Source organism: Trichechus manatus, unplaced genomic scaffold (genome assembly GCF_000243295.1).
Source record: "Trichechus manatus latirostris isolate Lorelei unplaced genomic scaffold, TriManLat1.0 scaffold00053, whole genome shotgun sequence".
In the NCBI taxonomy this organism is placed as follows: domain Eukaryota; kingdom Metazoa; phylum Chordata; class Mammalia; order Sirenia; family Trichechidae; genus Trichechus; species Trichechus manatus.
In genome coordinates this window covers 14,300,754-14,316,484 of record NW_004443989.1, presented here as the reverse complement: position 1 = coordinate 14,316,484, position 15,731 = coordinate 14,300,754, and the positions used below count along the sequence as shown (strand labels likewise).

Sequence of the window (15,731 nt, the reverse complement as noted above, 5' to 3'; positions counted from 1 at the left end):
GTCAATCCATCTTGTTGAAGGTCTTCCTCTTTTTCGCTGACCCTCTACTTTACCAAGCATGATGTCCTTCTCCAGGGACTGATCCTTCCTGATGACATGTCCAAACTATGTGAGAACTACTCTCGCCAACCTTGCTTCTAAGGAGCATTCTGATTGTACTTCTTCCAAGACAGATTTGCTTGTTCCTTTGGTAGTCCCTGGTATATTCAATACTCTTCATCAACACCACAATTCAAAGGCATCAATTCTTCTTCAGTCTTCCTTATTCATCACTCACATGCATATGAAACAATCGAAAACACCATGGCTTGGGTCAGGCGCACCTTAGTCTTCAAGGTGACGTCTTTGCTTTGCTTTTCTGGAATATCTAAAATATGCAAATTCATAGAGACAGAAAGTAGATTTATTGTTATTATGGGTTGGCAGAGTTGGTTCTCTATGTGTACAGAGGCTCTGGACGGGCTAATGAAAAAAATTTGGAAATAGATAGTGGTGATTATTGTGCAATATTGTGAGTATAATTAGTGATACCTAATTGTACACATAAATCTTGTAAAACAACAATAAAATTGCTAATTAAAATGGCTAATTTTATCTTATATATATATTAACCACAATAAAATTAAAGCAATAACAGCAACAAATTCACAAAACTTCTGAGTGCGTAATTACATTGTATGTGAACGGAATTTGCCTGTCTGAAGGTAGCAATTGCAAAATAACCTTTCTTATTAAAATTACTTTATTTTAATCAAATGCACTTATATAATAGGAATCCCACAATACTTTGATAATTTTTTCTTCAAGTGGAAGCAATCCTACTTTAGGAAATATACTGACCTTCAAAGATCATTTTTGTCTCACTTCTAACAGTAGTATTTAACATTGTGTGTGCTGTGGTTGTGAAAGACTTTGTGTAATTCTTTATCAACCTCTGTCCTGGTGAGTTTAGGAAAGTTTGATATTCCTGAATAGATGAAAAGAACATTGTCCTGAGGTCACAGTAATAGACAGAGGCATCTCACAGACTGGGGAACCTCCCACCACCACACAGAAGTGAAGGAAAATCACTAAGTGAGGCTTGGACACATCTCTCAGACATGACTGTCTTCTACGCGTGAGAGGTAATCAGAGAGATGGCACACAGGGAACACATTAAATTCAAAATTATCCAGAACTATGTATTTGCATAGATGCTCCCCATGACAACCAGGAAAATCAACCCCAGTGTTGGAAGGTTCTCATTTCTTCTAGACTATCCACCCTCTTCTCACAGGAGATACAAATCGATCTCTTTTCTGCCAGGACTAGGGAAATGGGTGGGAGGTCTTCATGAAGACATGACCCTTGCATTCTGAGTTCCCTCCTCACCCTGCTCCCCTATTGTAACTGCAGTGCTGCCTACATGCAAATCTCTCTCCAGCCAGGAAGGGAGGAAGGGCCTTAAGCTTGAGCAGAACAGTGTGATTTCTCACTGTGGCCTAGGGTGTCTGAGAAAGACAAGAATGCCGAGGAGAAAAACATGACATGGCCATGTCTCCTTCTCTGCCCGGTGATTGCAGCTCCCGGTTAGATTTCCCAAGATTTCAGAGAAGGGACCTTGGGCTGATGTTTCTGCTTATGACTCATTGTGGTTCTCCTTATCCCCAGGTATCCTGTCCCAGGTGCAGCTGCAGGAGTCAGGCCCAGGAAGTTTGAAGCCTTCGCAGACCCTCTCCCTTACATGTGTTGTCTCTTGAATTCTCCATCACAACCAGTTGCAACTGTTGGATCCACCAGCCCTTGAGGAAAGAGTTGGAGTGGATTTGTTACATATGTTATCATGTGAAAACTTGCTATAGCCCAACTTCAAGAGCCACAGTTTCATCTCCAGAGACATAGCCCAAAACCCGTTTGCCTTGCAGCTGAGCATCCTGACTGCTGAGGAAATGACCATGTATTACTGTGCAAGAAACACACAATGAGAAGAAGGTAGTGTAAACCCAGACATTAAACCTCCCCTGTAAGGAGTAGGCCAGTTTACAAGGGTGTGCTCAGGACCCCAGCGCACAGGGGCCTAGCTTCAGGGACAGGTGGCAAGTATATAAGATCAAAGGAATAAAGTTTTATTTTCTTGTCTCTTTTTCTTTTTTTCAATTATCCAACCTAAACTTTGTTGTTCTCCTCTATAAGCAAACGTTTTTCTCTGGGACTCTCTCCTCTTTCCTGCCTTAAACTTGTCTATCTCTCTTATTCAAAAAACCTGGTTTCCCATCAAAGACTACACAATGGAAGGATGAAAAAAGAGTAAATTTACAGTGGAGATACATCACTATCACTACCTCAACTAGGTAACTGGGATCAACATCAAAAGTGATAGATCATATTGATATAGTACCCTTGATACAATACAATGAGAAGGGCATTTACCTCTGTGCCCATATGCCCAATAAACCATCACCTCAGTCTAATTACGAAAAATACTTTAGAAAACATTCAAAAAAGGGACATGCTACAAAATACCTGTCATCAAAAAAGTATCATCAAAAACAAGGGAAATCCGAGAAATTATCATAGCTAAGAAGACCCTAAGGAGACATGAAACTAAATGTAATGTACTGTATGTGATCCTGGGATAAAAAAACAAAACTGAAGAAACTTGTATTAGATGTGGATTTTAATAAACTATAATTTAACAAAAGTAAAGTCAACAAGATGCAGTAAAAAAAGTTCTTTGGCCTTGCCACAGAAACAAAAAAGGTAGCATAAACTGTCAGAAATAACATTGCCATAACTCTGGTGAACAGTAAACAGTTCACATCAACCACAGGAACACTGAATCAAGAAAATGACAACTTCTAAATGGTAGGAAAGCTTTGTGGCTTGTGTTCCTGGCTCTGTTCCATCCCTGTCCCACTCCACATCAACTAGAAGCAAGAGCTTCCATTTCCAGCCTGGAACCTTGGTTCCTGGTTCTGGAGGAAGCAGAACAGAAAATATCCACACATCATTGGGCTTTCTTTTCTAACCTTCCAAGTGGCTACCTGAATGACTGAAGCAAAGGACTCATCAATGTTTTGTCCATCTCAGAAATCATACAGGATAGAAAAGTTGCCCGTATAACCCAAAATGCAGTAAAGGGAAGGAAAATCCAGTAGCCACCTGAAGCAAAAGTGTGCAATTAAAACACACACAGAAGGCTCAAGGCCAAAGCAGAAAAGCTGTGGAGAGAGTTTTCTAGAGAAATTAGCACATTCAAAAGCACCATTTATATAGAAGAATTACAGAGGGAGGTGCACTTGCAGAGAAAGACACATGCTCTGGAAATACTGGAGAAAACCCTAATCTTTCCATATGGCCTACTCTCTAGTCTCAGTGTAAGCCTGGATAAGTGTTGAAGGATACGACCATCCCAGAGCATGTCTGCAACGACTGCAAAAACTTTCTTTTTTTTTTTTTTCCTTTCTTTTTTACTTTAGATGAAGTTTTACAGAATGAATAGTTTCTCATTAAACAGTTAGTACACATATTGTTTTAGGACAATTGTTAACCACCCCACAACATGTCAACACTGTCCCTTCTCAAACTTGGGTTCCCTTATTACCAGCTTTCCTGTCCTTTCTTGCATTCTAGTCCTTGTCCCTGGACTGTTGTGCCCCATTAGTCTCATCTTATTTTATGGTGCTGTCTAATCTTTGGCTGAACGGTGAACCTTGGGAGTGACATCATTAGTGAGCTAAAAGGGTGTCCGGGGCCATACTCTCAGGGTTTCTCCAGTCTCTGTCAGACCAGTAAGTCTGGTCTTTTTTGTGAGTTAGAATTTTTTTCTACATTTTTCTACAACTCTGTCCACAACCCTTTGTCATGATCCCTGTCAGAGCAGTCAGTGGTAGTAGCCGTGCACCATATAGTTGTAGTGGACTTAGTCTGGTGGAGGCTGTGGTAGTTGTGATCCTTTAGTCCTTTGGACTAATCTTTTCCTTGTATCTTGAAAAACTTTGTTTCTATTATTGTCTTTCACTTGTTTGATTTTATTTTCTCATTTTTTTTTTCTTTTGAACTACTTCCATTTATGGATATCTCTGTCTGAACACTATCCAAATACAAACTAAAGGAATAGACACTTCAGAGAACACATGCTTGAAGGAATACAGTCTTGAAAAAAGATTTTGGAAAACTCACTCAATTAACAGACAACTCAATCAAACAAACTAAAAACAGCTAAACCTGAGGAAGGAGGAGAATCTGATTTTAATACTTATTATTTTATATTATTCAAGTGTCCCTTTGCCAAAAGCAACTTGCGGAGAAACAGAAAACTATGGCTCATTCAAGGAAACAAATAAAGGTACAGAATGATTCTTGAGAAATCCCAGACATTGGATTTACTAGAAAACACTTTAAAATAACAATATTAATATTCTCAAATAATTAAACACGGTCAGTGAATTAAAGGGAATCATAAAAACAATGTGTGAACAAAATGAGAACATCAATAAAGAGAATAAATTATAAAAAAAAGAAGTACAAAGAGATTATACAGCTGATTAGTACAATGAGTGAAATGAAAAATTTACTAGAGGGGTTCAAGAGCAGATTTGAGCTGGAAGAAGAAAAAAATAGGTGAACTTAAAGATAATAAAATTGAAATGATCTGGTTGGAAGAACATAAAGAAAAATAAACAGGGCTAAAACGTCTGTGGGACACCATTCAATAAACTAACATATGTCTTATGTGACTTCTGGAAGGAAAAGAGAGGGATAAAGGGGCAGAAAGAATATTTATAGACACAATGGTTGTGATAGTGAAAATATTTTTGTAACTGTTTACCCACTCCTGTCCTGGTGAGTTTAGGAAACTTTGACTTCTACACATTTGAAAAGAACCTTGTTCTGAAAACACTATGATAGATCAAAGCTTCATACACACTAGGGTCTCTTCCTCTACCAAACAGGGGTGCAAGGAGATCACTGTTCTTTCAGGCAACTGAGTAAGTCTCAGTGCATGTCTCTCAGAGTGGCTTCTTTACACGTATGTGTGCTGATAAGAGGGGCAGTACATGGTATGCATGCTATACTCCAAAATCATCCAGAACTGTGTGTCAGTATCTCCATAGATACTCCCCACACAAATTGAGGACAATCAATATCAGGGATGAAAAGTTCTCATTTCCTCTCGACTATCTGCCATCTTCTTACAGGTGGCCCACTTCAATTTCTTCTTTGCCAGGACCAGAGTAATAGGGTATGGGTGCATGAAAGGATGGACCCTGAGCACCCCAAGTCCCCTCTTGTAGCTGCGGGCCACCCACATATAAATCTCTCTTTCAGACACAGAGGCAGAAGGGGCCTTTAGCTTGGGCAGGTCAGTGTCATTTCTTCACTGGGCTGTGGTCTCTGATGAAGAGAGGACCCTTCAGGAGAAAAACTTAATGTGGCTGTGCCTCCTCCTCTGCCTGGTGGCTGTACCCCAGGTGACATTTTCCAAAATTTCAGAGATGGGGTCGTGGGCTGTGGTGTCTGCTTGTGATTCACTATGGTCTTCTTTGTTCACAAGTGTCCTGTCCCAGGTGCAGCTTCAGGAGTCAGGCCCAGGACTGATGAGGCCGTGCAGGCCCTGTCCCTTACTTGTGCTGTATTGGGTTGTGCAGTCACTAAAGGGTCACCGTGTTTGATTCAGTAGTCTCCCTAGATCGGACTGGATTGGATCATGGACATATGTTATAATGGTTACTCTTACTACAGTCCATTCCTCAGTAGCCACAGCTTTGTCTCCAGGCACACAGTCGGAAACTAGTTCACCCTGTACTGAGGTCTGGGACCACCAACGACACAGCTGCATATCACTGTCGAAGATACTCAGACACCAACCTCCCACTGCAGGATGACAAGAGGGGCCCAGTCTGCAAGGGACATTCAGGACCCACCAACTACAGTAGCTCAGCCCCAGGGACAGGAAGAAGTATGTGGAGAAAAAGGTAAAATAGTTATTTGTTTTTCTTCCTTTTTTCCCATCCTTAAACTTTGCTTTTCTCCTCTATGAGCACAGGGTGCTCCCTGGGACTCTCTCCTTTTTTTTGCCTTCATGTCTCTTATTTCTCTTGCAAAAACCAACAAACCAAAGCAAAATCAGTCTGACTTCTTCCAGAGAGTACTGCCTGGAAGGGGAAAAAAAAACAGTAATCTTAAAATGGGGAAATCTGACAAAACCCTTCCTAAGCCAGGTGATCAACACCAACAGTGGTAAGTCATGTTAACAGTGTATAACTTTGACATGAAGTGATTAGAAGGGAATTTATACATCTTTCTCCCACAAACTTATGATCTCTCTCTAATCATGAGAAAACATCAGACAAATTTCAATAGATGGACTTCCTACAAAATATCTGACCAGTACACCTCCAAATTGTCAAGGTAAAAACAAAATAAAACAAAACAAGGATAGCGTTATAAATTATGATAGCCAAGAGAAGGCCAAGGACTCATGACGACTAAAAGTAATGTGATGTCCTAGATGGAATCCTGGACAGAAAAAGGACATGAGTTGAAAACTAAGGAAATCTGATAAAATATTGACTTTAATTAATAATACCATTTCAATATTTGTTCATTGGTTGTGACTAATGTATCATACTAATGTATATATGGAGTGGTGGTGGCGTGGGGGTATATGGGATTTCTCTGTTATATCTCAATTAATTTTCATCAATCTAAAACTGTTCTTAAAAACAAAACTCTATTTTAAAAAAACTCTGAAAAGAATAAAGTTAGTTGCTTCTCTGACACATAGTATTAAATGTTTTGATTAAACTGGCCTGAACTCTCTCAGAGCTCCTCATTACTTCCCCCAAGAAACCTTGTGGTTCTTCAAATGCAGTTAATTAAGTCTCTGCAAACACCTTGGACCTTTTCAGGGTGCTTTCCCACAGGTTCAGAGGAAATCTGGGACCCCACCTTCATTTATAAGCCCGACCCAGTCTGTTTTTTCAAGTAGACAGTGATGCAGAGTAAAAAGTCATAATTTCTTAATTTTCCAGCTGAAAGAAACCTAGGAAGCACTGAAGTAAACTAAGATTATATTCATTCTATGCTTTATGTGCTAAAATATTTCTGAGAAAAATTCTGGTTTTAAATTCTCAACAATTGTGGATTTTTTAAGTGAATTTTCTTGGTGTGGGATTTTTATTTCAACATTAAATCTGAATGATCCACAAAAATAAATAACTGGGATATGCTCTTCTAGCCTAGTATTAATTGCATGTGATGGTTATGGTTGTGAGTCAACTTGGCTGGGCCATGATTCTCAGTGGTTTGGCAGTCATTATGGTGTAGTTTGGTAGCTATGTGATGATGTAATCACTTCCATAAAGAGATCTGAGATAATGTAATCACCTCCATGTTGAGATCTGTTAAGAGCAGCCAATCAGTTGAAAGGGAGTTTCTCTGGGGATGTTGCCTGCATCCAAAACAGGTGAACTTTCTGGCAAAGTTATCTGGCTTTTGCTCACTCTGGATCCTGCAGCTGGCTCCTGTTCATCTGACCTCCAGTTCTTGGGACTTGAGCTAGCAGCTTACCTGCTGATCTTGGAATTCATCAGCCTCAGCAGCCTGTGGGCCAGAGGCCTTTTATCTGAGATGCCAATCTTGGGTTTGCCAGCCTCTGCAGCTGAAATATTCCTCTCCAACCAGACCCACAAACTCAGGACTTTCCAGCCTCTACAACTGCATAAGCTATTTCCTGGATATAAATCTCTCTATAAATGTATCTAAGGACATATTGTAAAGTAGAGGGTCAGAGAAAAATGGGAAGACTGTCAACAAGAAGGATTGACACAGTGGATGTAACAATGGGCTCAGACATAACAACGATTGCAAGGATGATGCTGGACCAGGCAGTGTTTCCTTCTGTTGTACATAGAGTTGCTACAAGTAGGAACTGACCTGGTGGCACCTAAAAAGAACAATAACAACGTATGTATATTTATACACTTCTTTGACTTTGCTTCCTTAGAGAACCCAGCCTAAGACATTAATATCAAAGATTGAATTGTGTCCCCAGAAAATATGTGTCAACTTGGCTAGGCCATGATTTCCAGTAGTGTGTGTTTGTCCTCCATTTTGTGATTTGATATAACTTTCCTACGTGTTGTAAATCCTAATCTTTTCCTATGGTTATTGACCCAAGATTAGGTTATGTTAAAGAGGATTAGGATGGGATGTAACACCCTTAATCAGGTCACATCCCTGATGCGAGGTAAGTGGAGTTTCCTTTGGGTGTGGGCTGCATCACTTTTTATCCTACAAGTGATAGGAGGAGAGAGAAGAGAGTAGAGAGATAAGAACCTCATGCCACCAAGAAAGAAGCACCAGGGGCAGAGCATGTCCTTTGGACTCAAGATCCTTGCACTGAGAAGCTCCTAGACCAGGGGAAAATGGATGAATGGATGATAAGGACCTTCTCCCAGAGCCGACAGAGAGACAAAGTCTTCCCCTGGAGCTAGCACCCTGAATTTGGACTTCTAGCTACCTAAATAGTGAAAGAATAAACTTCTATTTGATAAAGCCATCCCCTTGTGGTGTTTCTGTTATAGCAGTACTAGATAACTAAGACACTACATGTCAAGAACTTAAAGTTCTGTCTATAGTTTATTTCTTCACTTTCTGCCCAGAGACCTACAAGATAGTGATAGACTCTGCTGACCCCCCTCCCCAGAGCCTCCTTCTGATGGAAGCATCCATCTCCCCATGCTGGTCTGGTGTCCCCTTCTCTGTAGAAGCATCCTCATTCAAACAAACCTCTAAGGGTGTGGACTATACCCACATCTCTCCTGGGTAGGCCCAGGGTGTACAAGTCCAACCTCTTCCACAGAAAGATAAGCTGTGCAGGGGAAGGTCTGAGACAGAAGGAACCCTCAGTGTCCAGTGTGCCCCTCTGGTGACATGACCTCTCCATTCAAAACAGCTACTCCCTTGAAGGACAAAGGCTGAGTGTGGAGCCAGGGGACAACAGGGCCCTTCCCTCAATGGGACCCTGGAGACACAGGTCAAACAGTCCTTGATCCAGCCCCCTGTAGTAATGGGACCACTTCGCCCATGAACAGATGTGATAGACACAACAGGTTCCTCATACAGCACCTTGGTACATCTCACACCTTGGACTTTCCAATACTGACTCCCCTCCAAGATCAATTTCAAGCTCTCACTGCAGTCACCGCCTCTCCTCTCCCAATCCTGCTCCTCTACACTCTCACTTCTAGACCCATTGAGTCCTCTGGACCTCCAAGTTCCCCTCCTCCCTGCAGTCATTGCTCCCCACACAATCACCTCTTTCTCATTCAGCATGAAGGGCACTGACTCTATCTATCACTACAATGACCCCTCCCCTGCCTGAATGTTCTGAACTGAACAAAGGTGGAAACACTCACCACTCCACACCATCCTGATGACTGGAATCTCCTCTAATTCATGAGCAACCACCTAAAATAGCCCTGACTTCTGCCACACAATAATGTGCCATTTCTCCTTGATCATACCTCCCTTGACTGCTCCCAGAGAATTGTTTCATGCCACCTATACTCCTCTCAAAGCTCCAATGCCTCCCCCACTCTCCTCTCAACACAGGTTTTTCCTTAAAAATCTAAGTACACATCTCTGTGCATCCCCAGGAAAACCCAGCATCCAGTATCCTATCCAATTCCAATATGTTTAGAGATGAAGGGGAGGTAATCCGTGAAATCTCCCTAAACCATCAAGTTTTTTTTTTTTCTTTCCAAAGACTGTAAACACAACCCAAGATGATGGTAATTCCATGTTAAGAACAAATAAGCATATTTCCAAGTACTGTCTTCTGAGTATAATTTTTTTTCCATTTTTTTTAGAATATGAAAAATAATCCCAGATTTTTGCTGTGTAATTGTTGAAAAACTCTTTACCTCCGCTGTACTTTGCTCTATGACCCCAGGAGGACCCAGAACCCCAACTCTTCCTTCACTCTGCACACAATGTTTCAGTTGGCCACAGGCCATGACTGCAGGAAAATTGGTCTGGTTCATGCCAAGACAGGACTTTGGAGGGTATGTGGTGACCTCAACTGTGTGAACGTGATTCCATGCTGTGCAGACCCTGCACTTTGCACCCCACACAAGATCCTGTGAGCAGAAGCAGGAGAGAAGGCAGGAGGACCATCCATAATCACAGGTCAGAGAAGTTTTGGCCACACCTGGAGCCAAAACAACTCGGGCCAGGCTTGGAAGTTTCCCCACCTCCATCCCCTGGAAACGGGAATCCCCAATGACTGTCATCTGGTTCAGACTCTTATACCCTCATAATCCCACATATGCAAATCTCTATGGGGCTCTCAGAGAAATCCCCATCCCAGTCTGGGCCCCCGTAGTGGTCTTCATCCTCCAGACAGCCATGGAAATGCTATGGACACTCCTCTGCCTACTGGCAGTCCTCCTGTTTGAGTGCCTCAGGGACCCCAGGACTTACAGTCACTTCAGTGTAGGAGAGACTGACTCACCTTGACCCTTCTTTTTTCCAGGTGTCCTGTCTGAGCCAACACTGCAAGAGTCAGGCACAGGGTTGATGAAGCCCTCACAGATTCTGTCCCTACTCTGTCTCTGGGAGTTCTATCACCAGCAGTTACTGGAGGTACTGGATCCGCCAGCATCCTGGGAAAGGGCTGGAGTGGATGGGGTACTGGACAGGGAGCACAATCTACAACACGGCTTTCCACGGCCACATCTCCATCACCACTGACAGGGTCAGGAAACAGGTCTCCCTGCAACAGAGCTTCGTGACCACTGAGGACACAGCCATGTATTAACGTGCGAGAGACACAGTGAAGGGAAGTCATTGAGAACCCAGACACAAACATTCCCTTTATAGGAGGGGCTGAACAGTAGGGGGCACTCAAGGAAACCAAGCTCAGAGTATCAGCCAGAGGGCCAGGTGTAGAGGAACCAGGGAGGGACTTCATGTTAGTATCAAGGGTTTCCTCTACCTCCAGACTCTTTCCCTGAGGTACTCCTTTCGGTCTAGCCTAGGTTCTTCATTATTTCAGACCCTGTGAGAAATCAGGGTCATGCAGAGCCTGTATTTTTTTCAAACTAAGAGGGAAATGTGGTCACATGCCCCAGGCTCTACCTCCCATTACTTATTTCCTTGACTTTGTTCCTAGTCTGACATTTTCTATGTAATCTGAATTGTAACTCAAGTGCTACATGAAACCCACAGATGTTCTGTGCCAAATAGTGACTTTCTGTACTTTACTAACAATTAAACCCAAGTTGGAAAGAATGAGTAATTTACATGCCACTTTTTTTCCATTTCACATTATCTTTACTTTTGTAAGAAATGCTTTATATTTCCTGAAAGAAAATACAGAGATAATCATATTGCTTACCTGTGAGCACCCTTTGTAACTGTGAAAAGGTAGACTCCCACCATTCACCATCCATTTACTTATTCCTTCACTTCCACTATACATGTCTAGCAGTATCACAATTGTCAAGCTGTATCTCTGAGTGAAACCAATTTATCATCTGCATTACTGTACTTATTTGCAGTTCTTTAGCTTTCAGTCCTAAAACATTAACTCATTTTGAATGTTGTTTGCTTTCTTATTTTTGAGTTTATATTTGGATACAAATCTTTTATCAGATCTATTTTTTTTAAATTTCCCTCTTTAACCGTGTCTTCTCTTTTCTTTTTTTTTAATAATCTCTTTCACAGAGTAAAAATATTTAAATTTTATAATGTCCTATTTATCAACTTTTTCTTTTATAGATGATGATTTAGGTGTTATATCTAAACTCATTACAAACTCCAAGGTCACCCAGATTTGTTCATATGTGATTCTAGAAGCTTCAGGGTATTGTATTATATATTTAGGTCACTAATCCACTTTGAATTACTTTTATGAAAGGTAGATATGTCTAATTTTATTTTATTTTCATTTGCTTTCAGTTGATTTAGCCCCATTTATGAAAAAACTAAATTCTCTCTTCCACTGAATTGTCTTTGCTGTTTTCTCAAACATCAGTTCATTATATTTGTGTGGACCTCTTTCTTAGCTCTCTATTCTGTTTCACAGATCAATGTGTCTGTTATTTCATCAATAACATAACATTTTGCTTATTGTAACTTTAAAGTAAACATTAAAATTGGGTAGTATGAGTCCTCCTAATGTTGTTCTTCTTCAGTTGTGTTGTCTATACCGTGTATCTTTCCTTTCATAGAAACGTTAGAATCAGTTTATTGATTTCTGAATAACATCTTCATGAGATTTGATTGGTATTATGTTAATCTATAGATTGTGCTAAGAAGAATTGATATGTCAACAATATTAGTCTTCCAAGCCATGTACATAGATTATCTCTCTTTTTATGTAGATCTTGTTTGATTTATTTTATCCGAATTTTAGTATTCTGTATATATATCTTACATATATGTCAGATTTATAGTGAAGGTTTCATTTTGAGAGATTCTATTGTAAATATCCTTTTGTTTTTAAATATGTCTGTTAAGAAGAGAACATTCTGGAATAAGATAGTCCTCATCCAATCTGAGTGTTGTCCTTATAAAGAAGTAGAGAAATCTAGAGAGACACACAGGGGCAAGATGACCCTGTGAAGATGCATCTACAAACCCAAGAATGCTATGAAACACTTGGAGATATCAGCAGCTGGGAGAAACAAGAAAGACTCTTTCCTAGAGCATTCAGATAGAACATGGCCAAGAATTTGCACTATTAGCCTCAGGAACTGTGAGACAACAAATTTCTGCCCTTATAGGTCACCCATTTTGAGGTACTTTGCTATGGCAGCACTAGCAAACCCATAAACCGTATATTTCTTTTTTTTGTCTTACTACACAAACTTAGATTTTCAGTAGAATGTTGAATAGAAGTGATGAGAGGGACCATCCATGCCTATTCCTGATCTTAGGAGGAAAACATCTAGTTTTTCACCATTATGTATGCATGTATGTATATTGTTTTCATTCTTGTTGTTACTTGCTATTAAGTCAGACCTAACTCATAGAAACCTTATGTATAACAGAATGAAACAGCTCGATCCAGCACCATCTCCATAATCATTTGTATGTTTGTGTACATTGTTGCTGGTATTGTGTCAATCTATCTCATCAAGAGTTTCCCCTCCTTGACCCTGTACTTTAATAAACATGAGTTCCTTTTTTAGTGATCAGACTTTTCTGATGACATGTCCAAAATAAGCAAGCTGAAGCCTCATCATCCTCAATTCTAAGGAGCATTCTAGTTGTATTTCTTCAAAGACCAATTTGTTAATTCTTTTGTCAGTAAACAGAATATTCAATAGTCTTCACCAACACAACATTTCAAACGTAACAATTCTTCTGCTTTCGTTTTACTTATCCGACTTTTACAGGTATATAAGGTGATACAAAAGACCATTGATTGGGTGAGAAGCACCTCAGTAATCAAAGTTGCATCTTTACTTTCTAAAACTTTAAAGAAAGTAGTCTCTGGGTGGTGCAAATGGTTAATGTGTTTGGCTGCTAACTGAAAATTATATATTCAAATCACTTGCAAAAGCCTTGGAGGAAAGCCCTAGTATGCTACTTTCAGGAGAAAAGAAATACTTTAATGAGTTTTTTCATACCAAATTTTCCCAATTAAATATATCGTTTTATTTCTTGACCGTTGCTTCTGTGGACATTAATGTTGATAAAAGTAAAATGAAATCATTAACAACTTTAATTTCTTCTTATCTATTTATATATATTATTCTTTGTATAATTCCACAATCAAAAGAAAATGTACCCAATAATTATGTACCAACTACACTTGAGTTTTCTGATTAAAAGTACATTATTTAAGTATATGTATCATACAATAAATTTCCATGATAATTAATTAATTTTAATTATTTATTAATATTATTGTTAATTATGATTCCATTTCCTGAATAAAAATGAATTCTACTTTAGAAAATGTATTGACATTCAGAGTCATTTCTGCCTCAATTCCAAAAACAGTGTTTGGCTTCCAGTGTGCCGTAAATAAGAAATTCTTTCTTCGTAATTCTTTTCCAGCCTTGTCCCAATGAGATTAGGAGACTCTGACTTTTCTTGGGTATATAAAAGAATCTTATCCTGAGATCACTAGGAAAATCAGAGGTGTTTCACACACTGGGGTCCTGCCCCCACCACGCTGGATGCAGGGGAATCACTGTCCTCTTGGGCATCTGAGTGAGCCTCAGTCACATTCCCTCAGAGATACTTCCTTCTATGTGTATGTGGTGTTCGGAGGGGCAAACCACAGGCAGGATACATGCTGTACTCCGATATCTGCCAAAACTGTGTGTCCGTATCTTCATAGATATCCCTCACTGCAAACTGAGGACAAAAAAACTCAGTGCTGATATGTTCTCATTTTTTCGGGACTATTCAACCTCTTATTACACAGGACCCAAATCAACTTTCTCTCTTTCAGGACCAGTGAAATAGAGGAGAGGCCTGAATGAAGAGATAACCCATACATCCTGAGTCTCCCTTCATCCTGTTCCCCTGTTGTAGCTGCAGGGCCACCCACATGCAAATCTGTCTTCCAGCCTTAGAGGGAGGAAGACCTTAACCTTGGGTGGCTCAGTGTGATTTCTTATTCTGGGCTGGGATCTATGAGGAAGACAGGACCCTCAAGGAGAAAAACACGATGTGGCTGTGCCTCGTCCTCTGCCTGGTGGCTATACTTCCAGGTGAGATTTTCTAGGATTTCAGAGATGGGACCATGGGCTGTGGTGTTTGTCTGTGACTCACTTTGTTCCTATTTGTCCCCAGGTGTCCTTTACCACGTGCAGCTGCAGGAGTCAGGCCCAGTTCTGACGAAGCCCTCACAGACCCTCTCCTTCACCTGTGCTGTCTTTGGATTCTCCATCACATTCATGGGTTACTGCTGGAGTAGGATCATCCAGCATGCAGGAAGTACTGGAGTGTATTTTAATGATATGTTCTGATGGGAACGCTTACTGCAGCCCATCCCTAAAAAGGCTAATCTCCATCTCTACAGACATAGTCGAGAATCAGTTCTCCCTTCAGCTGAGCCCCGTAAGCTGTGCACTACTATGTAGGAACACACAGTCTCAAGAAGTCAGTGTGAGCCTGCACCCCAAATTCCCAGGACAATAGCAGGAGGTGGGAATGAAGAGGACACTGGAATCCACTTAGTACAGTGACCAGTCCTGGGACAGGAAGTAGGTGCTTGGATAAGGAAGGAAGAGACATTTTGGAATAATAGTGTTTTAGGGTTTTTTTTTTTTTTGTTTTATTTTTCCTGTCTGATCTTTATATTTTACCTCCTTGAGGGACGATTTCCCCTGAAACACTATCCCCTTTCCTGCCTTCATGTGTGCTATATATCTTGTAAAAAAAAAAACAAAAAAAACAAAAATAAAACTCTGATTTACCATTAGAGTACAGGGTGGAAATCACATATCCAACAAGATCTAGTATCCAGAACATAAAAGTAACTCCTACATCTCAACAATCAAATGATGAAATAAATCAATTGAAAAATAAGCAGAGGATTTTAAAAGATATTCCTTCAATGAAGATATACATATGGACGTTACACACATGAAAAGATGCTCAATATCATTAGCCCTTATAGACATAGAAATCAAACCATGAGATACCCCTACACATCCATAAGGATGATTATAATAAAAACAAGAAAAGTAAAATAAGAAGTATTGGTGAGAAGGTGAGAA

General features: G+C 40.3%; 1 pseudogene; it reads left to right on the top strand.

Annotated features, from left to right (window-relative positions):
* The first annotated feature begins 1,527 nt into the window (after positions 1–1,527).
* Positions 1,528–10,840, top strand: LOC105756344 (immunoglobulin heavy variable 4-31-like; annotated as a pseudogene).
* Positions 10,841–15,731: the final 4,891 nt, after the last annotated feature.